Raw genomic sequence first — 23,907 nt, 5'->3', positions numbered from 1 at the left:
AGGGAGCATAGACTACAAAAATGGAATAAGGATGCTGTGAGACTAAAATTTCTACCTTTTTCTTAATGTTTACATTTTCAAACTTTCCTCTTTCTCCTCTTTTGCTATGTGAAAGTAACATAAAGTCATAATTTATCATCTAGATATACTCCAGACAGTGATGAACATAAACACAGTGTTTTCTGGTAAGAAGACAAGAATGTGAAGCTCATTCCCCCTCCTACTCTTCCTAAAATAAATAGGATAAATACCAACCTTATAGAGAATCAGAGAAAATTAAACCCAAATAAACATAAAAGGAATAAAACATCATTACAAATTAGGGTTTATTCCAGTAATGCCAGACTGATTTAACATTGAGAAAGACAGAGAGAGAGAATAAGTTCATTTCTGTAGACCTAGAAGCACCTGATGAAATTCGACACCCAATGATGATAAAATCTCTCAGAAAACTGGGAGCAGAAGGTCTCTCTAATTTAATAAGGAATATGGAATCGACTCGACAGCAATGGGTTTGTTTTTTTTTAATTGACATTCGTTGACTTGACAGCAACAGATTTTTTTTTTTTTGGTTTATGGACAGTAAATGCAAACAAACAAAACCCAAAAGCTAACATCATACTTTTTATTTTTTGTTAGATGTTGTCAAGTCAGTTCTGACTCGTAACAACCCTCCATATAACAGAAGGATATTTGCCCAGCCCTACACCGGCCTCACAATTGTTACTATATTTGAGTGTACTCTTATAGCCACTGTGCCAATCCACCTTGTTGAGCATCTCCCTCTTTTTCACTGACCTTCTGCTTTACCATGCATGATATTCTTCCCCAGGGACCGGTCCCTCTTGATCACATGTCCAAAGTAAGTGAGATGAAGTTTCACTATTCTTGCTTCTAAGGAACATGCTGGCTGTACTTCTTCCAACTTCCAGTAAGATGGTGACTTGTTTTTCTTTTGAGAGCTGAAACAAGATAATGATAGTCGTTATCAATCCTTCTAATCAACAATCTCCACTATATAGTGAAGGTCCTAGCCAATAAAATAAATAAGAAATATCAAAATGGGAGAGAAACAAACAAAACATTTTTGTAAACGATATGCTTGTGTATATTAAAAATCCAACACTATTAGAATATCTAAATATTTTTTTAAATATTAGAATGCATACACACATTTATCAATATCACTGGATAATATTTGTATACAATAATATGCTAATGTATATTGCTGCTAAAATTTTTTTATATATATATATAGGCAGCAAAAAAAAAAAAGACAATTAAAAAGCAATACCGTTTATAACAGTACACAAAAACAAATGACAATAAATTAAAAAAAAAATCTGTTAAATCGCTGCAAGAAAAAAATTCCATGCAATGTGGTCGCTTTGTCAAAGTAACATCCACTTCCCCCATATTCTCCATATCTCCCTCCATTTCCAGTGACTGGTAAGCATGGGGTAAAATCACCCTGCTCACTTGTCCCAATATGGGGAAACTCTGAAGGGCGATCCCAGCTTCAGAATTCTGCCCCCCGCCCCCGCAAAAACAACTTATTGCCCTCTAGCAGATTCTGACTCATACGCATACAGACCCTGTAGTAAAACTGCCCCATAGGCTTTCCAAGGCTATAATTCGTTATAGAATTGCATCACCACATCATTTTCCCACGGAGGGGCTAGTCCCTACAAACTTTCGAACTTTCAGTGAGCAGCCAAGCCCTTAATCATTTTGCCACAAGGGCTTCCTTAGAATTCCCCGTTAAAAAAGAAAAAAAAAAAAAGCTATTGCAATCCAGTCAATTCGGACTCATAGCGACCCTATAGGGCAGAACGGAACAGCCCCATATTGTTTTCAAGGTGCAACTGGGGGATTTCAACTGTAGACCTTCCGGTTTGTAGCCAAGCTCTTAACCACTGCACCACCAGGGCCCCAGAATTTACTATCCAAAACCAAACCAAACCCACTGCCTTAGAGTGGATTCCAACTCATAGCGACCCTATAGAACAGAGTAGAACTGCCCCATAGGGTTTCCAAGGAGCAGCTGTGGGATTCCAACGCTCAACCTTTTGGTTAGCTGGCATAGCTCTTAACCACTATGCCATCAGGGTTTCCGAGTTCCACATAAAGACAGCCAAGTGCTTTCTTTAGAATACATCACTTATCAATTTCTCCTTCTGCACAGACTTTTTTCTTTTCTTCTCTTTCACAGGTACTTAAGCCCAGGCACACTGCGTAATAAACCCCCTACAAGCTCATTTTCATCTAAGAGTCTGTTTCTCAGGGAATTAAACCTGTGACAGTGGTGTAGCAAGAATGGCCCAAGAAAACAGACTTTAAGAAGGGATTTGAGACCTGAATCACCTGCAGTCCAGCTGGCAATGAGGAACTCATCACTGGTAGTAGTGGAGAAAATAGGGCCCAGGTAAAAAGCTGTATCATAATTGTCAAAAATTCACAAATGGTGAACTGGGATGGTGAACCAGTGGAGGATGATAAACTGAATAGTGAAAGGTATTAGGAATTTGAGATATATAAGGGGAGTGAGAACTATATAGACAATGGAATTGTGTTGTTGTTGCTAACCTCAACTAACATATCGAAAAGTATAATGTAAGACTGAAAGTGAGCAACCCACCAAAAAGGAAAAAAAAAAAAAAGAGTTTTGTGAACGTTGTGAGGGCATCCTGTAGAGGGGCTCTCACCTCATGAAGTTGGAGGACAGAGAAAGATGAGAACCAGGAATATGTCTTAATAATAAAAGTATCAGAGCTCCAAAGAACGTTAAAATTTTAACCAAGGCTAGCTTGCTTTTCCAGTATTAGGGTCTTTGGGATAAAAGGGGACATCTTGGTTAAGGACCCCCAAAATCTTTCTCCACAGATTGTTCTGAACTCTATGACATTGCAGAAGGGACCTGTGATGTTGTTTTGGGTGCCTGCAAGTCAATTCTGACTCATAGCAACCATATAGGACAGTGTAGAACTGTCCCATCAGGCTTCCTACCTAGTCTGTAATCTTTATGGGAGCTGATACCCAAGTCTTTTCTTCTACAAAGCTGCTGGTGGGTTAGAAGTGTTGACCTTTTGGTTAGCAGCTGAGCACTGAAGCACTGCATGACCAGGGCTGCTTCTCTGTATTAGGTGCTAGCACTCTCACCTTGCTTACACACCATGTAGAGGCTTCTCACTACAAGTCAAGATTCAGCACCCTAAAAGTCTTCACTGACTTCTCCTCCTGGTCACAAGGCAGACAACCAGACAACCTGGCCAAGGACATTCTGGGCCTCATAAAAAAAGAAAGAAATTGCAGGACCAAGACAATATGTCCAACAGGAGTAGGGAGAGTGCATATAGGACTAGCTTCTCAGGCTGCTGGCTCAAGGGGGGGGGGGGCATAACATTAGATAAAAAAAAAAAAATTTTTTTTTTTTTTTTTTATAAGGGAGAGTTTATTGATTTGGGGACATGTTCCTAAGATAGAGTCTTTAGCAACCTGGCAAAAACTCTGGGATAAGGTGCAAACATTCTAATAGGATTGCTTCTAGAAGAATGAAAATATGAATGGTCCACATTAACAAGGAAGAAATGCCATAATTGCCTTGGCAGAAAAAACAGAGGAATAAAACGTTCAAATATGTAGCAGTATTAAGGTGGGTATATTATATGCTGGTAGGTTTCCTAAACCCGTCAGAGGACTGAATTCTATGTAAGGTCTGTAGAATGCAAACTCTTCCAAAGCAATAATGCATGTACTGGCTATAGGGTCACCATCCTGAGGAAGCTGACTTCCTTGGTATGACTCTCCTTTGGAGACAAGTGCAGGGTTGCATTCCTACAGAGAAGCAGCTTCCACAGAAGCAATGATTCCAGAAAGACAATGGTGTCTATGGAGAAAGCATTTCCCAGAGATGCAGCATCTTTCTCAAAGGCAACAGGTACCACATAATCTGTGGCCTCCACAAAAGGGGAAAATTTCACAGGACTCGCCAAGAGCTCCCTCTTTGTAGTCCCACAAATGGAGGTCAGATAAACACGAATTCTTGAAATGTTCCCCCTCCCAAAATGTAGCAGGCTAAATAATGGACACCCAAGGATATAGCAGGTAAGAGCTTAGCAAAACGTCAGCAGTTTGAATCCGCCAATCTCTCCTTGGAAACCCTAGGGGACAGTTTTACTATGTCCTACAGGATCACTATGAGTTAGAAGTGACTTGATGTCAACAAGTTTGATTTTGGTTTTTAAGGATATCAGGGCTTAATTCCTGGAAACTGTAGATGTTACCTTATCAGGAGAAGGGTCCTGGTAGATGTGATTAAGTTAAGGATCTTCAGATGGGGAGATAAACCTGGCTAAAATCCACCAGGTGCTCCTTGGAAACCTTATGGAGCAGTTTTACTCTGTCCTGCAGGGTTGCTGTGAGTTGAAATCGACATGACAGCAACAGTTTTGTTTTTGTTTTTTTTTTTGGTTATGGGTGACCACAAAGGCTGAAAATGAGTGATGTGACCATAAATCAAGCAATGCTGCCAACCCTTGGCAAGAAGTCGTTCTCCGATAGATCCTCTAGAAGGAGTATGACCCTCCCTGCACCATGATTTCAGCTCACTGAAATTGATTTTTGGACTTCTGGCCTCCAGAACTGTGAAGAAGTAAGTCTCTGTTTTTAAGCCACTAAAGTTTTGGTGGAAACCCTGGTGGCATAGTTTTTAAAAGTTTAGCTGCCAACCAAAAGGTCAGCAGTTGGAATCCACCGGGAGGTGCTCCTTGGAAACCCTATAGGGCAGTTCTACTGTGACCTGTAGGGTCACTGTGCGTTGGAATCAACTCGGAGACAATGACTTTGTTTTTCTCTTTTGTTTGGTTTAAGCTTTGGGTAATTTGTTATGTCGTTCACAGGCTAATAAACACACAGGCCTTCCAAGATCCAGATTCTTCCCCACTGTAACTCCTCTATAATGTCCCTTAGCGGCCCTCCCCACACCACACAGTTGCAGTGGCTGCTTCTGTGACTGAACACTGGCTGATGCAATTGTCCTGGGAACCAGATTAAGGATAAAATTATGGGATTTTTTTTTTTTTTTAAATACCTAGATTTAAAATCATCAACGACTCAACTCCACTCTTAAATTGGACACTGACACTCTACGGTATGCGTAACAAAAATGCGCGTATGTTACCACTTATAGTCACCTGAAGTCAAGTGCTTATTGAAGGCCAGGTTTTGGAGGACTAAATGTCAGCAGCAATAGAGTATAGCGTTAGAGTGTAAATGGAGCAGAGCTTGACAGAACTTTCTGGAGTATGGTTATTTTCTGTATCTTCACCTGGTTATCACACATGGATGCATAAACTCATTAAAACCCATCATCTGTTGCATATTCTTCAGTTTTATGTTCTTAGCTCATGGACCATACAAAAACTGAGTGGAATTGGTCATGGATTGTTAACCCAGGTTAAACATAATAAATAAATAAACTAAAAAAAAAAGTTGCCTAAAATATAAAAGATTAATACACTCTCAACAAGTAAGATTTATCTCATAAATGAAAAGATAGTTCACTGTTTCAAACTAACTGGCGCAATTCTTTATAGAAAATGGTTAAAAAGGGACATATGATTTTGTCAAATGGCATTTGATGAAATTCAATAACGATTATGATTATGCTTTTTTTTTTTAATAAAGTAGAAATGAGGGAAAATTACTGAAGTATGTTAAATATTAGACAAAAACCACAAAAATAATCATATTGAGAGGCATAATGCTGGTGATCTATTCTAAGACAAGGATGCATACTACAAGTACTAGTAGTCTAATTTAATCTGAATGTTTCTAGGTAATGCAATAAAAGGAAAAATGAAAATATCAGTATTGCATTGTATATGTTGTTGTTGTTCGGTGCCATCAAATCAATTCGAACTCATAGGGACCCCGCGTACAACAGAACAAAGCACTGCCTGGTCCTGCACCATCATCACAATCGTTGTTATGCTAAAGCCCGTTGTTGCAACCACTGTCAATCCCTCTCATTGAGGGTCTTCCTCTTTTTCAGTGACCCTCTACTTTACCAAGCATTGTGTATCTCCTGGGGCTGATCCTTCCTGATAACATGTCCAAAGCAAGTGAGACATAGTCTCGTCACCCTTGCTTCAAAGGAACATTCTGGTCATACAACTTCCAACACAGATCTGTTCCTTCTTTTTGCAGTTCACGGAATGTTCGATATTCTTCTCCAAAACTGCAATTTAAAGGCATCAATTCTTCTTTGCTCTTCCTTATCCATTCGAGCAGAACAAGGGGATACTGTGTGGCTTAAAGTCAGGAAAGATGTGTGTCTGGGTTATCTCCTTTCATTATACTTAATCTGTACGATGAGCTAATAATCTGAGAAGCTAGATGTACGAAGAAGATCGTGCCATCAGGATTGGAGGAAGACTCATTAACAATCTGCAAAATGGGGATGACACAACCTTGTTGGCTGAAAACTAAGACTACTTGAAGCACTTATGAAAATCAAAGACTATAGCCTTCAGCAACACTTCAACATAAAGAAAATAAAATTCTCACAACTGGACTAATAGGCAACACCATAACAAAGGAAGAAAATGTTGAAGTTGTCAAGGATTTCATCTTATATGGATTCGCAATCAATGTTCATGGAAGCAGCAGTCAAGAAATCAAACAACCTACTTCACGGAGCAAATCTGCTGCAAAACACCCCTTTAAGGTGTTAAAAAGCAAAGTTGTCACTTTGAGGACTTAGTGCGGCTGACCCCAAGCCATGGTATTTTCAATCGCCTCATATGCAGACAAATGCTGAACAATGAATAAGGAAGACCAAAAAAGACTTCATGTCTTTGAATTATGGTGTTGGTGAAGAATATTGAATACACCATGGACTTCCAGCATAACGAACAAATCCAGCTTGGAAAAAGTACAGCCAGAGTGCTCCTTAGAAGTGAAGATGGTGAAACTTTGTCTCATGTATTTTGGACATGTCAGAAGGGGCGAGCCCCTGGAGAAGAACATCGTGCTTGGTAGAGGGTCAGTGAAAAAGAGGAAGACCCTCCAGGGGATGGGTTGACACAATGCTGCAACAATGGGCTCAAACATAGTAAAAACTGTTAGGATGGTGCAGGACTGGGCAGTGTTTCATTCTGTTGTACATAGGGTTGCCATGAGTTGGAACCAACTAGACCACCCGTTACAACAACAACCCGATTGTTCAAAGTCATTCCAAAATTTCTTTGGTTCACAGTTGGATATCATTTCCTACTGTTTTATGCTTTTTTCTTTGATTGTCTGTCTTTATTTCTCTGTTTATATCATATCGTTAGGATTTTGAGATCCTCAGTCATATTGTATATTCTGTGGTGTGTCCTTTTCTTTCAGAGCCCTCCTTCCCAGAATCCTCAGTTCTCCTGCTTCATTCTGGAAGAGTGGTTTGCAAGGCCTGCTGCACTATTCATCCTGGGACTTTCATCACTGCTCTCCTGGGCATTGTCATGAGCATAGGAGCCATATCCCATGCCCTTCACTTTTTTGGTTTATTCCAACTTTTGCTGAATTGTTATTTTTTCAATGGGTGCTAGATTCACAAATTGGTCAGTTTAGACATAGCCAGTGATGAAGGGTTTCTGACAAACAGGAAAGAAAAAGATTAAAGAATTCTGAACAAAGAAACTCACCTGAATCGCCAATTGTGTAGGAAGTTACTGGAGTGGAGCAGGGACTCCAGAGGTTGATACATGAATTAATTCTTATTCATGTCAGATGAGGACACCGAGGATTTGATATATTTCTAACCTTGCTTAGAATTGGCAAGGGATTCGTTTTGGGCCAGAAATTGAAAATAGGGAACATATTATGAAGAAATAGAAGGAGAGAGGAAAGATAAAGAAAACAGAAAACCTTTAAAATGGTAGTGAAAATAATTACTTTTAGAAATTATTCTGACTCGAATTATGATTTCAGGAAATAATAGAGATGGTAGGCACAGTACCATAGTGGGAAATTAGCATATTTGTATTGAATAACAAAGGTCTTGAGATCTTTGCATGGTATAGTCCTGGTACCTGGAACACTCTTCCCCTCTAACACCGGGACTTGTTTTTCATGTGATTAATGTCTCTGCTCAAAGGTCAACTCTGCAGGGAGGTCTTCCATGAACACCCTATTTTAAATAACCCTTCCTTCCTTCCTTTGTCACACTTTCTTTTATCTTGTTTTAGTTCTCTTCATAGTACTTATCACTACTTAGCAGTATAATTTTACCCTTGGGAAATATATATATATATATCATTGTATATTTACAAAGAAATATATGTAGCATAGAGTGCAATCACCATTAAGAGAAATATTTTTCTACAATTTACTCTGAAATAATGCCCAGCACATAGTAGGCATTCAATTAATATTTGTAGAATGAAGGAATAAATGAATGTTTCTGAAGCCCTAAGTAAAAATATTGATTTTCCTTTTCAAGGTTAAATTGGCAAAGTCCAGCTATGAAATAAAACGCATTGCCCTTAGGTTTACGAAGACAAAGTTTATTATATTGCATTGGGATGTTTATCTGTACCTGTAAGAAGAAAGCGGGTGCCTTGACGATGAGGTGAACAATTACACAAGTTTTCTAAAAGAAGTTTATGCTGTCGACAGATTTTTATCTAGGTTATTTCGTGACAATCAAAGCACATTTGGAAGGATGGGGAAACACTTGTTCCTTCAGGACAACTTTAAGTACGTGAAATTCTGAGCTTCACAGTGAGTCTTGGTTTTTTTTTTCCATTTCATCAAGGTTTACAAATGAGAACATGCTTTTCCTAAAATGTGTATTTTTATATTCGATTTGTTAACACTAAGTGAAATATTCCTAAACTTCTGCCTTTTCAATGTTTTTATCATACCCCATTTTTATCCAAACACACTGCATCCTAAACACAATGTGTTCTATTAGGAAGAGAGGAAGAGAATGTCCACCAGGCTCCTGATTATGCAAATAAGGGTAAAAAAAAAAAAAGCTAAGTGAGCACACAAATACAATTAGCCCAGTTTAAGCCTATCTTTGTTCTGAATAAGACTCAGTATTATTCCCTCTTCTATTCTCATTCAATTTCTTTTCGTCTGTCACGGTCTGTATTGGTTGTTTGAGTAGTTGTATCCCTAACATCCAGGACACTGCCAAGTACGTAAATGATTGATAAATAATGTTCAATAAGAAAAACAATACCGACATCAACAATTCTTATGTTAACAGTCTAGAACTGTCTTCTGAGCTGAAGATTTATTTATTACATTGCCTACTCAATATCTCAAAATCACATACAATTTAGTCTAGAATTGAACTCATAGTTTTAACTCCCTAATATGTTTGATACTATTCCAATATCTTTACCATATTTAAAGGCACCAATCTATGTAATTTTGCAAGATCCATGACAATGTATCAATAAGTATTTTTTAAAAACTTCTATTTCTGGATGTGGGGCCAAGATGGCAGAGAAGTCAGATGTTTCCTGTGGTCCTTCTTAAAAAAAAAAAAAAATTTTTTTTTTTTTTTTAAGAAAGGTCCTTCTTACAACAAAGAAAAAAAGAGTGAATCAATTATGTATGACAATCTAGGAATTCTAAACACCAAGGTCTAAGTTAAGGAATCAGACTGAGTGGCGGGGAGGAAGGACCATTCAGAAGCAGCAAGCAGTCACCAGATCTGACCCAGAGGGAACCTACAATCCGCAGGCCGGATCCGCTGGTATAAATCTCCTGAGGCAAGCAGTGGGTTTCAGGACGTGTTTTCCACGTTGCGAGAGACCCAGTCATGGAGCTTCCACTCAAACCTCCCAAATCAGCAAAGAGCAGTGTTCAATCTCCAAGAGATAAGTAAACACATTGGATCTATTGCAGAGATCAAAAAATAACCCTTTGGAAAAAAACTCACTCCCATTTACCTGACTCCTCCCCCGTCTGCGTCAGTCAGGAGCTGGCTTCAGTGATAGCTGCACTCCCTGGGTCAGAAGTAGGATCTGTGGCACACCATGAGACATTCTCCGCTTCATTTCCTGGGCTGAGTTGTTTCTCTTTAGTATTTTCATTCCTGTTGATTTTGTATTTGCTGAGTCTTTATGTTTTTCTTGTTTTTAATTTTGATGTGTAGGATTGTTAGTTTCCTTTGTATTTACCCCTCTTTTTTTAAGTTTAAACCAATCTTTTATTTCTTTGTATAGCCTTGACTTCCTCTCCATATGAAAGATCTATGAGTACATATTTTAGTCCCTTTTATTTTTTTAATGCTATCATCTCATACATATTGAAGCCTCTGTTCCCCTATTTTCAGAATTTTAGCTTTGATTTATTTTTGTGACTTCCCTATATATAGGTTGATATGCGGTTGCTCTGTTGTGTATTGTAGTCTTGGGTTATTATCTGATGTTATTGATTTTCTAGCCAGAAGAGTCAGTATAGTATTTCCTATAATTTTGTTTTGGATTTTACAAATTCCCTAAATTTCTGTTTATCTGGAAGTCCCTAATTTCACCATCATACTTGAGAGACGGTTTTGCTGGATATATAATTCTTGGCTGGCAATTTGTTTTTTTCCTTCAAGGCCTTATATATGTCATCCCATTGCCTTCTTTCCAGCACGGTTTCTGCTGAGTAGTCCAAGCTTTGTCTTACTGACTGTCCTTTGTAAGTGACTTTTTGTTTATCCGTAGCCACTCTTAAAATTCTCTTTGGTTTTGGCGAGTTTGATTATAATATGACTTGGTAACTTTCTTTGGGGATCTACCTTGTGTGGGGATAGATGAGCATCGTGGGTAGATCTCTTCTCTTCTTTCACGATATCAGGGGAGATTTCTGGCAACAAATCGCCAACAATTCTCTCTGTATTTTCTGTTAATCTCCCCCCTCTTTCTGGTACTCCAATCACATGTAAGTTATTTCTCTTGAGAGAAAGAGCTTCACATAATTCTTAGGATTTCTTCATTTTTTAAAAATCCTTTTATCTGATTTTTCCTCAAATATGTTTGTGTCAAGTGCTTTATCTTCATTCTCACTAATTCTCACTTCCACTTCCTCAATTCTGCTACTATGACTTTCTATTGAGTTGTCTAATTCTAAAATTTTATTGTTAACATTCTGAATTTCTGTTTGGTGTCTTTCTATGGATACTTGCATTCTATTAAACTTGTCATTATGCTCTTCTCTAATCTTCTTAAGTTCCTCTAATGGTATGTCTGTACATTCCCTAGATTTTTCTGCATTTTGCCTGATCTCTTGACGAGTTTGGTATATTAATCTTTTGTATTCTACCTCTGGTAGTTCCAGGAAGTTCTCTTCATCCAGAAGATTCTTTGTTTTGGGACTGTGCTGAAGTCAGCATGATCTGCCTCTGCCTATTTATGTGAATTGATACTGACTGTTGTTTCCAAGCCATCAATAAGTGATTGTATTTATTTTATGTTTGATTACTGTGTCCTAGCTTCTTGTTTGGTTTTGCTTTGATATACCCAAATAGGCTCCTTGAGTGAGCTAGTTTGATGATTGGTGTCTTTGAAGCTCTAACATCCTATCAGCAGGTGGTTAGAGCTGTTAATAGGTATATGAACCCAGGAGTCTGTTTGCTTTCCTTGTATATATTCAGCTCAGGTATCCAGGTAGCCATTCACCAAGTGTGTGGTCCAGGCCCTCACCTACAGCTTAGACAAACAGCGGTAATGGGTGCAGGCATAGGTATCTTGTTGTAGTAGAGGGTCAAGTGCTGAGCAAGGCAGGGGACTGACAACCACTCTGAATGTCTGTGCGGAAAGCATGTCCTTGTTCTCTATAGCATATACCTTGGCGGGTTTTGCAGCTAGACTATGGGCACCCAGTGCTGTTGGCTGTACGGGCTGAAAGCACCACTTATTCTTGAACCACTGCTGTGGGTGGCTCGGTGGTGTGGGTGAAGTCACCAGTCCTCAGGTCCCTGATTTTGGTAGGTGAGGACCCTCCTTAGTAGGTACAGTGGTGTCAAATATCAGTACCCTGCCCCTCCACTGTATAGCCGATGCAGCTGAAGTTAGACTTTAGGTGAATACCCTGTTGTACTGTGCTAATGTGGGTGTGAGGGTGTGGAAACATTGGTGGCATAATGGTTAAGTGCTATAGCTGATAACCAAGAGGTTGGAGGTTCGAATCAGGCTGGCACCCCTTGGAAACGTTATGGGGCAGTTCTACTCTCCTATAGGGTAGCTATGAGTCAGAATCTATTTGACGGCAGTGGCTTTTGATTAATGAGAGCGTACACTGCTGAAGTGGGCCCACATGGGTCCATGAGGTAGTGAAAGGCATTCAAAGCCCGTGGACCCCTTATGCCTGTGCCTAGGCAAAGGAGATGTGTCTGCCCAGCATTCCTGGTTTAGGAGAGCTGGCAGGTTATTTTTTCCCTGTTTGTTAATTTGTTCCCTCTCCAAGGCCAGGAGAATGGCTCAGGAGGCGCAATGGATCCTACTTCAGGCCCAGGGCATGCGACAATCTCTGAAGCCAGGCAGATCCAGTATAGAGCAGGAAGGGGGCAGGTAAATGAGAGAGAGTATTTTTTTTTTTTTCCCAAAGGACCCTTTTTGATCCCCCATGGTTAGCTAGATGCATGTATTTATCTGTTGCCATTTGAGCACCACTTTTCACTGGTTCTGGAGGCTTGAGTAGACCCTCCACTACTCGGTCTCTCCCAACGTGGAAAATGCATCCTGAGTGCCACTGTTTGCCTCACCGCTGGTGCCAGTGGATTCAGCTGGCAGGGTGCTGTTTCTGCTGTGTCAGGTCTGGCAACTCCTTGCTGCTTCTGAACCGTCTTTCCCTCCTCCTGTCATATCAGTCTGACTCCTCAAATTTGCCTTTGATGCCCAGGGCTCCTAGATTCTCACATATAATCGATTCATGTTTTTGGGAGTGCCTTTGTCCTAAGAGGGACCAGAAGAAGCTTCTGACTACTCTGCCATCTTGGCTCTGCCTCCAGAGAGCTATCATTTAAAAGCTTTAATTCAAGCCACTCAGGTGTTACTAATTGAGTAATATGAGGCCCAGCTATTTCCCCAAGCTTACAAATTTACTGAGTATTAGAAAAGGACTAAAACATATGTGACCCTCGTGTTTCCTGCCCTACCTCTGCCCCCATAACCTCCTCACCCTGAATCAAAATATACTCTGCTCCCTCGAGCACAGTGTTTGTGCCTGATTGGAATGAGCTATGAATGTTGCTTCCTGGGTTTTGGATTCTGCTTTTAAAGTGTGTCCCAAACTTGGTGATATAACGTAGCATCTTTTCCTGTTATCAATGCTCATAACACTATCTTTCCTAAATTTACTTCTTCTAGTTCATTTTTCAATTCTGCAAGAGATGATTCTGTCAGCTCACTGTACAATGCCCTAATCTTTCTGGGAAATCAGTGAAAGTGTTCTTATTCATAACAATATTTTAACATTTGGTTTTCACTGAGTAATACTGGTTATTTATGAACAAAATATTGATCTATCCATTTAACAATGGTCATTTAACATCTATTATATGGTTGTTTCATGGGGCAGTTCTACTCTGTCCTATCGGGTTGCTATGAGTTGGAATCAATTCGACAGCACTGGGTTTTTGGGATGATGCTAGATATTCAGGATACAATAAATCTGCTCTGTACTGTCTAACTATGTGCCTAAATGTGAGCCAGGAACTTGGCTTTCCTCAGTTTCAACTCTGAAATGTTTAAAATGGATAAATACAAATATACACACTATCTTCCTCCCAGAAATCAGGTTATTATAATTCAAGCAGTTAAGAAAAGTCAACCTAATCTATAAACTCTGAGGAGGGAATTGTCTCTTCAAAAGTTAAAGCTTTTAAAAAATATGTCTCCCTTCTTACTGGCTTGCTTGTCTTTTTTTTTTTTTTTTGGATAATCTCCCCTTTGTGTAGCTCATCGCTCATAGGAACCTCTCTATTTTTATCTTCTTTTTCTCTTAGTAGCATCTTTCTGAATGTTGTATTTCTGCATTAATGTTCTACCGAAAGACGTCTGCTATTACCTTCTCAGGAGTATGTTTAATTCAGGACAACAAGACGGTATTGAAATGGGAAGGATACAGAATTTTCTGTGTGAATGAATTTACCTGCGGTTTATCTGGGAGTTAGGACTGGAGTAAACACTGCGTGTAACATTAATGCCATTCTCATAAGCCCAAGCTGGTTACCGACTTTATACAACCAAAAGAAATAGCCTGGGTAGTCCTCGGTCTAGGATGTGTGGTTTGCCCTCAATTTTTTTTTGAAAATGTATATACTGAAAAATCACATTCCCTCCTTAGTATCATTTCTTCAGTTTAGGGCGCTTTATAAGAGAAAGTTAGACACAAAAGAGTAGTGGAAAGTTGAGAATAATATAGTGCTGAAATTCTCAGTAGGGCAAAGTTAGATCACACCAGACCTTCAAATCAGATCTTCCTCATTCAACCTCGGCTGACAAAGCAATATTGGAACAGACCCAAATTTCTAAAATGTAGGTAACCCAGAACAATAAAGGGAATGGGAAAAATAATTGGTGGAAGCCCTGCTGGAAAATTAATTTCCCTCTTAGAAAGCAAGACCAGCACGTGCATTGCATAGCAACCAAATGTCTTGCCTGGCAGAGTCAGAAACAGTTGTGCCCCACTCAAAGATGGTGGCCGACCTTGGGGCTTTGAATGCCTATCGAGCTCTACAGCCCTGGCAACAATCCAATCTGCATCAGGCTCCTGAAAGGGCTCACTATGCCTCTTTCAACTTTCCCATTCCAGGGTTTTGACTCCTAACTTTCCTTATTCCAGTTATCATTTCAGTTCATCACATTTAAAAGCTGAGAACTGTTCTGATTTCACTTTGTAGCCCATGACATAACTGGTTCAAACCAGTTCAAAGCCCTGGATTGCAGGACTTAAATCCCAGCGTGGATATATCACCCCAACAGCAGCAGCTTCTCTGAAGTTCGGTGTGATAAACGCAGCAATGGTGTAACTGAATTGTGCTGTATTTGTTCAGTAATGCCCAAAGAAGTAACTTATGCTACTCTCCAACTTCCCAGTCTTTCTAAGACGAAAACACTCCAGGACAGCTACACTCTAAGGAGAACAGATAAAATTCTCTGAAAAGGTTAAGCTAATCCAGACGCAAGGAACTGTGTTGGTGGGTGTGGACAGATTTATGGCCTGTCACATATCTGCTGATATGTTTTTCTTTATTTAACAATTTTATCCTTTTACTGTGTATATACTTTTCGGCAGGCATTTTGAACTCCGTTTAAAAATAAATGAATCAGGTCACATAGTGTTTGGCTGTGAAAAAAAATCATTGTTAGAATCAGGACCAAGCTATAGAAAACTGAATGTAAAAAAGAAGGCTAGGGAAAAGAGTGATTTTGTTTGTTTGTTTTCCCCTTTGTTTTTAATCCCTGAAAAGGTAATGAAAAAACGTTTGGAGTTGGTGCTGCATCATGGAGCTGAAGCTGGAACAAAGAGAATCAGAGCACAGCTGAGCTGTGAGAGGGCAGAGCTCTGAGAGGTGAGACCTTTTTGGATAAATAGAACCACTGGATCACAGAGAAAGTTAATAAGAAGGACATTGTGGGAGATATTGAGATAAATAACAGAGATAACTTTTAAAGATAAAGTCTATAAAATCTTTGAGAAGAAAACTGAGGAGAATAAACCAACGATGGTCAACCCATATCCTTTATTAAGAGAAATCATCTCTTTTTGATTACCTGTTCCACTCACCATCAAAGTTTTGATGCCCTTTAATAGAATTTTCCCATTTTAAAATATTTGACCTCATGACCTCATCCTCTTCCTTTTATTATCATTTTATCCTATTATACCTCATGGGTGAAATTCCCAATTTATCTTTGAATTTTCCAAATAAAACTGTGTTTCTGGTAACGTTTTGTTTTTCAGGGAACTTTTTTTGGGTATGTTTTCAAAACTATTCTTTTTATAGCATTCTGTATTTTTGCATGCTATTGTGCTTTGAAGTCAATATTGCTGAATTACTTTAAATACAAAATAGCACACTGACTTCAAATATACAATTCATCATGCTAGTGACACAGCCTTGGCACTGAGGACAGAAAAAAGATATTGTTCCCCTTTCAAGGTGGAAGTGAGTTAGAGAAAGGAGTGGTAGAGAAAGACAGGAGAGTAGGGGAACCAGTACCTGAGGTGAAAGAAGCACTGAAGGAAAAGACACATAGTGTGTTATCAAGAAAGTTAACACCCTGAAAAACTAAAGCTTAAATAATCAGGCCCTTACCTACCTTTCAGTGTATGGTACTGTCTTGCCACACATGTTGTTATAATGCTGGAAGTTATGCTACCAGTGTTTCAAATATCAGCAGAATCACACATGGTGGGCAGGTTTCAGTAGAACTTCCAGGCTAAGAAAGAGTAGGAAGAAAGTAACGTACTAGTAATGTACTTGCAAAAATTAGCCAATGAAATCCTGTGGATCACAGCAGTATGTTGTCCAGCATAGTGCTGGAACATGAGCCTCCCTTAGCCGAATGGATCATGAAGATGGCACAGCCTGAGCAATGTTTCTGTTGCATGTGGGGTCACCAAGTGTTGGAGCTGACTTAATGGCAACTAACGCAACAACAACATTCACAATATCACTGGACCCTGTTTTCTGAAGCTCTAGGTAAGTTTGGGCTAATTCTCCAAAGGTGGGAGAATCCCTCCCTAAACCAAACCTAAAAGCAAACCCACTGCCATCGAGTCGATTCCGACTCATAGCGACCCTATAGGACAGAGTAGAACTGCCCCACACGGCTTCTAAGCAGCGCCTGGTGGATTTGAACTGCCGACCTTTTGGTTAGGAGCCTTAGCACTTAAACACTACGCCACTTTTTGGCAGTGCAGTTTTTCTGACTAAGGCTGTGTCTGCAAGGAGGCAGCCTTCTACAGCTATAGCCTTTGCGCTTCAGTTAACTGCTCTCAGCCTTGCCCTCTCAGGCCTAGTGGTGGCAATGGCTTCCCACAGCAGCTGTTCACCCCAGAATGATTCACCATCCCTTGTTGTTTCTTTTGACACTATCCATGTCTTGCAAATCGTCCATGTCCCTTATTCTCTTCAAATGGCCCTTTTTATGAGTCCAGCTTTTTTCTTCGGTCCTTGACTAAGGCACTATAGTTTTCTTTTAGTACCTAATTGTACGCTGTCACTGTGTTCTTGGACTCTTTATTACAAGATTCTGAAAGTATGTGTCTTGACAATTTTGTCACTGTACACGTCTTCACCTATCTCTATTTGTTTTCCTTGTTTCCGTTTTAATAACCCACAAAAATATAAGTAATTCAGGTATCAGATGATTTTATTTTTCGTTATGTTTGATACTGGAAGGCATGGGAGAATTATTTGAGGATCATCTCTTAATACTGGGCAGGAATCAAGACTGATATAGGATGTGGAGGACAAATCATTAAAGCATCCCAGGTCGCAGCTGACTTTGTGAAAATAAAGATCTTACTATTTGTTCTAACATATATTGAAGCAGTTAATTTTTTATTGAATTCTTTTTTAAATCTTTACTCATGCTCCTTAATAGAAAAAAAAAAAAAAAAAAAGGCTGATGTGTCTCTGTTTTCTTATTTACATGGGATACTATTAATAAGAATTTCAAAGTAAAATTTAGTAATGAAAATGGCTTCCTCCATCCCCACTTCATTAAGAAATCAGTGTATCCTTAGCCTAAGAACGCTGAGTCCACCTGATGAGGCAAAAATCTGCATGACCCTTGTTGTTCATCCCCTTTACCCTTTGTGTAGCTTAGCTAAGAACTGGCTCCAATCAGTAGTAAGAGAGACACTAAGGCTGATCTCAGCTGTCCTGGCACACAAAACTGTTCCTAGGGTCTTGGGTATGCACTTTGGCCATGAATATACTCCTTATCTTGGGTTCCTGGGCACCAGATCACATAATACATTCCTAATGTGGAGAAACCAGGTGTTTCCTAGTTCCTCTTAGGCTAACCTTTGCCCTTATAACTGGTTTAGGGGGCATGGAGCTAGCTCTCTAGTCTCTGGGAGTGCTCTCTGGGAGTGTTCAGTCTCCTGGCTAAGGCAGCCCTTCTCAGTGGGAACCTTAGCCATGATACATCAAAAACATCTCTGCCAGGCCACTGCTGGGGAGTAATCAGTGTTCTTCAAGGACTGTGTCCTTTCTGTCACTTCTGCTTAAAAGTTTTTCTACAACAAATTCCCTAACTGCACCATGTGGTTCTAGTGATTGTGTCCATGACCTCCTTACAGGATGCTAATATTTCCCAAATGCAATTTCAAAAAATGTTTTCTGTGTTTGATTTTCTTGTTTGTTTAAAAAAAAAAAAAAATTCTTGTTATTTGCCATGAAATCAATTCCAACTCATGGTGACCAGAAAAGGGAAGTAATGGGAGGAAGAATTTTGTTCCCTCTTTCGACATTTTCAGCAACTCATTTGCAGACATGTAGGTGATTGACACAACGAATTTATAAATGGAAGTTTGAACATTTAGACTTCATATAGCAGATCCTGTTCAATATATTCAACTCTGCTAGTTCACTCTTGGCTTTTATAATTATAATTATTATTATTAATTTACAGTCTGTGGAGCTTACTTTGCATATCCATCAATGCCTAAAGAAGTTACCTGTGTAGATCTAAACTTCCAGGAATCGAGAAAGACAGAAAATATGCAGGAGTTTGACAATTTGGAGAAAACAGGTAAGTTTTTGGGCTATGGATGTACATAAGGTGGTAAAATTGATTATAGACCTTCATCTTAGGTATTAGTGACTTGACAATGATAGTGGTATTCTTCCAACTTTAATTGTTAACTAACACTCTCCTCTTATAGAAGTTGCCTAAAGGATCCATAGAAAATGGTTATAAAAGGTATTTAAAAAGGAGCGATCTGTGTCTCAAATAATACCAATCTACTAAATTTTTCCATTTTTTTGTGTTGGCTGAAAGAATAAACAGAAGAGAAGGAAGTGAAAGAAGAATTCTCATGTTTTATTTAAGACTGTTTTTGCAAAATATATGACATCTTTGAAATTCTCACTTCACTATGAATGGAAATTTTATTTCATTAATTGTTAGATCTTATATCCATTTATAATCACCAGTAACAAGATAATTCTGTGTGATTTTGCCTTTATACAGGTTTTCTTTTTTGAAAAAAAGGCTGTTGGGATTTTATAATAATTTGTCTTTATTTTCTTGTTTGTAATTCTCCTTTATTTTATGGAAAATCAGGATGGGCTTACTGTGAATTTAGCATAACCAACAACTAGACCTTTGCCAGCATACTGACTTTAAGCATCCCATTCCATCCCTTGCATTTATTTTCCTACTAATCCACTTCATTCTGAATTTTCAAATCAGAAGTTCTTCAACACCCTGGAAATCTTGAAGCCATGTCTTCTTTACTTCCTCATTTCTGTATATTTTCCCATGTCCCAGCTTAGAGTCTATGTTAGATAACAAAAGGTATATATCACCTAATATCTACCATTACTCCCCACCCCCTTCAATGTACTTTGTTTTTTCCTTGAAAAACTCTAATCCTGGTTAAATCCAAAAATCCTCCCTCTTTGCCCCACTTGAACAGCTAAATATTGCTTGTGAAAAATATGTACTCTCAACTCCAGTGTACTCTCACCTGGTGACCTTTCTTCCTACTTCATTGTATACCTTTTCTTCCTACTACCAGAATTTCCATTCTACCGTATCTGTACTCACACTCTCAGCCTTCCTTCCAGATAAAAAAAAAAAAAAAATCCAGATACTACTTACTAAATGCTTGCTCTGATTAAAGACACCCTACTCATTTTGCTCATAATTCCTGCCCATCTGGAATTTTCTTCTTGCTCACCTGCTTCATTATCTTTCTTCATTGTGTAGTTGAATATTCTCCCTTCAATCAAACCTGTTGCTATTGTGTTGATTCTAAGTCATAGGGACCCTATAGAACTAAGTAGAACTGGTCTCATGTGGTGTTCAAAGAGCAGCTGTTGGATTTGAACTGCAGAGTTTTGGTTAACAGCCAAGCTCTTAACCACTGTGCCCCCAGTGGTCCATTCCTCCTTAATTCACTGAAATGTTCCACTTCTCCTATCTTAACAAAACACAGTTCTCGGTTGTATATTCAGACCTCTCCATCTATTGTTACACTTCTCTGTTCCCTTTCACAATTAGATTCATTGAGAGCAATATCTGTAGTCACTGTCTTCCTACACCTCACCTCTCATTTTCTTCTCACCTGACTGAATTAGGCTTCTGCCCTCATTATTCCATAAACCATGGCTCTTGTCTAGATAACTAGTGGTCTCCTTATAGCATCACAATGGTCACATGTCTGTTCTTTTATTACTTGACTTCACTGCACCCTTTACTAAGTCGAATAGTCCTTCTTTTTTAAGCACTTTCTTTGCATATACTCATGGACACACATCATCTGGTTTTTTGCTATCAGAGTGTCTGGTCCCTCTCAGTATCCTGTTTTGACTTCTCCCTCTGAATCAAACTCTGTATGTTGGAACACTCCAGGGCTCTGTTCTGGGTTCCCCTTTCTTGTGTCACTCAACTTACTTTTATATGTTACCTTAGTCAATTCTTTGTCTTCAAACACAATGACTCTCAAATATCTCCTTGTGGCCTCTCTTTGGGTCTCAAGGCTAGAAAATTCAAGTATGCATTTGACATTTCCATATGGATGTCTAAATTATTTTCCAATTGAAAATGGCAAAAGTAGAAATACCTATTTCCCCTCAAATGTGCTAACTCTCCCATCATCCTAATTTCATTAAATACATAAATAAAAATCTAGCAATAATCATGGGTTTCCTAATTGCCAGAACTCTTCTAAGTGCATTGCATATATTGAATCATTAAATTTCCAAAACTTTGTGGTCTATCTTTACTAATGTAGAAACAGAGGTGTATATAGACTTCTAGTGACTTGCCCAAGGACCCACAATGAAAAGCCACAAAACAAGATTTCAGGCCCAAGTATTCTAGCTTTAGAGATTGTGCTGTGCTTTTTATTACCAGGCTGTGCGGCTTGTAAGTGTGTGTGTCATCAGTGTCCACCAACTTTCTCAACTCAAAAATCTCCTATAAACAATTCATTAACTTGTACTGTAAATTCTAACTTCAGAATGTATCCTTAATCTACTCCTGGGTTATCACAATTCTTAATACTAGAAAACCAGGACACTATTCTCTGTCAGATGGTACATTTCATTTGCTTTTGTACTATTTGGAAAGCCCAGTGGCATAGTGGTTAAGCATCAGGGCTGCTAACCAAGAGGTTGCCAGTTCAAATCCACCAGATGCTCCTTGGAAACTCTATGAGTCAGTTCTACTCTGCCCTATAGGTTCGCTATGAGACAGAATCAACTCGACGGGAATGGCTTTGATTTTTATGGGTTATGTATTATAGTCCTTGATTTCAAAACTGTAGCCCAAAATTAATTCTTCATGTGCGGTCATGGTAATCTTTCTTAAAAATGAAATGGAAGAAAGAAATCAGCTATTTTTCTCTTCCAATTAAATATTTCTGGTAATTAAAAAAAAAAAATCCAACCTTGTTTCCCTGTCTAGCAGTGCTTTTGTCTGTCCATTGCCTTTCTGTTTGACCTCTTCTGACACCATATCTTGCCATGGCCACAATTTTTTTTTTTAATAATTTTTATTGAGCTTTAAGTGAACGTTTACAAATCAAGTCAGTCTGTCACATATAAGCTTATGTACACCTTACTCCATGCTCCCACTTACTCTCCCCTTAATGAGTCAGCCCTTCCATTCTCTCCTTTCATGACAATTTTGCCAGTTTCTAACCCTCTCTACCCTCCTATCTCCCCTCCAGACAGGAGATGCCAACACAGTCTCAAGTGTCCACCTGATACAAGTAGCTAACTCTTCATCAGCATCTCTCTCCAACCCATTGTCCAGTCCCTTCCATGTCTGATGAGTTGTCTTTGGGAATGGTTCCTGTCCTGGGCCAACAGAAGGTTTGGGGACCATGACCGCCGGGATTCCTCTAGTCTCAGTCAGACCATTAAGTCTTATCGTTTTATGAGAATTTGGGGTGTGCATCCGACTGATCTCCTGCTCCCTCAGGGGTTCTCTGTTTTGCTCCCTGTCAGGGCAGTCATCAGTTGTGGCCAGACACCATCTAGTTCTTCTGGTCTCAGGATGATGTAAGTCTCTGGTTCCTGTGGCCCCTTCCATCTCTTGGGCTCATAGTTATCATGTGACCTTGGTGTTCTTCATTCTCCTTTGATCCAGGTGGGTTGAGACCAATTGATGCATCTTAGATGGATGGCCACATTTCTTTAGCCTCTCTAGATTTCTTTTGCTTTTTAAGTAGGCAAAGCTTTTCCCCAAATGAGGGTCTTTGAGGTAGATGTTGCTGCTTTCTGTAATGTTCTTTCTTCTGAATTTGCATCGATTCCTATGAGCTGTAAGATGTGAAGAAGCCACTTTCTTTATCACTTGATTTCAAGTTCTTCCTGGCATAGTACAACTTGAGCTTTTCATATTTATCTATTTATTTCACTATTTATTCATTTATTTTCTTGCACATTTGAAATTAGTCTATTGCATAAGTCTTCAGTAGATAACTTTTAAATAATTGAATTCATGAGAAAATAATTCAAGAGAAAAATGCCCCTTGAAATCATTCTAACCTTGGCAAGACCTCAAAATAGTTCTTTCACTATGGTTATCCAAAGTATGAAGCAACTTTTGCATTTTATTAGAAATCCTGTATTTTTATTGCATCATCAAGTGAGTCACAGGACGTGTAAAGGAAGTATAGTGATATTATCATGTGATCACTGAATTATGTTCTCTTGAAATATCTAGTCTTCACAGGTAAACATAATGAATTTATATAATACAGTGATTTAGTAATAATTCATTCATAATATAAAAGCCATAATTTCTGTTTTATTAATAGGAAAAAATCTGTTTTATGTTTCATTGTTCAGAAAAAGCTTTTTGTTAAAAAGAGAAAAAAGAAGGAAGAATGAAAGAAAGCAGGCAGAAAGAAAGAAAAACTTATGGATTGAAATGTTTCCCCCCAAAATATGTGTTGTACATCCTGTTGTAAAGTCTGTGGTTATAATCCCATTTGGGAGTGGGTTTTCTTCGTCATATTGATGAGGCAGGAGGACTGTAGGATACATTTTGAATCAATCTCTTATAAGGTATAAAAAGAGCAGATTAAGACAAGGAAGAAACCAGAGATGTGGGAAGAGAGATGCCAAGCCACATGAAGGAAGTCCAGGGGTATAAGCTCAAAGAGACAAGCACTCTCCTCCAGAGCCACCTGGGAGAGAAAGACTTCCCCTAGAGCTGACACCCCGAATTCAGACTTCTAGCCTCCCAAACTGTGAAAAAATAAATTTAGTTTTTTTAATGTCATCCACCTGTAGTATTCCTGTTATACCAGCATGAGATAACCATGAAAGATACAAATTGTAAGGAAGGAAAGCTATACATCTGGCCTAACTAAGATGGAGAGCTGATGGAAAGACTCCCCTAGAGACATTGTATAGACACAGCATAACGTGTATGTTCCACTGCCAGACTCTCAGGATGTTCTGGGAAATCCATACACAATGGAAATTGTTTTCTTTGTCACCCTGTGTTTCCTATTCAAGCAAAGAATACCCAGATTTTTTTAGCTGATAACTATTCGGTTTTCCCAAATTTGTACAAATAAGAAAAAAGTATCCTGATTGGTTAGCTTTCTCTCCCTTTGTTTTGTAAATTCTGCTTTTGCCTCTTTGTTTCTAAATCAGCGTACCAGTTTACTGCCTCGCCTGTGAAAACCAATTTGCATGCACACTAAATAACT

The 23,907-nt window shown here is 38.9% G+C and overlaps 1 protein-coding gene across 5 annotated transcripts in view; it reads left to right on the top strand.

Moving 5' to 3' along the window:
• LOC100660388 (C-type lectin domain family 12 member A-like) overlaps positions 1-23,907 on the top strand; it is a 96,127-nt gene that overhangs the window by 39,190 nt on the left and 33,030 nt on the right. The window contains exons 1-3 of one of the 5 annotated variants that reach the window (XR_010321909.1): positions 7,375-8,614; positions 15,464-15,565; positions 18,642-18,761. The exons of 2 other annotated variants lie outside the window; for them this stretch is intronic. The gene's annotated coding sequence lies outside the window, so the exon portion shown is untranslated. Of the gene's footprint in view, positions 1-7,374; positions 8,767-15,463; positions 15,566-18,641; positions 18,762-23,907 lie in introns of those variants that run through there. 2 more of the 5 variants (XR_010321910.1, XR_010321911.1) reach the window with 2 other exon arrangements.

Source organism: Loxodonta africana, chromosome 4 (assembly GCF_030014295.1).
Source record: "Loxodonta africana isolate mLoxAfr1 chromosome 4, mLoxAfr1.hap2, whole genome shotgun sequence".
Taxonomy (NCBI): domain Eukaryota; kingdom Metazoa; phylum Chordata; class Mammalia; order Proboscidea; family Elephantidae; genus Loxodonta; species Loxodonta africana.
This window is presented reverse-complemented; position numbering and strand designations above follow the sequence as displayed.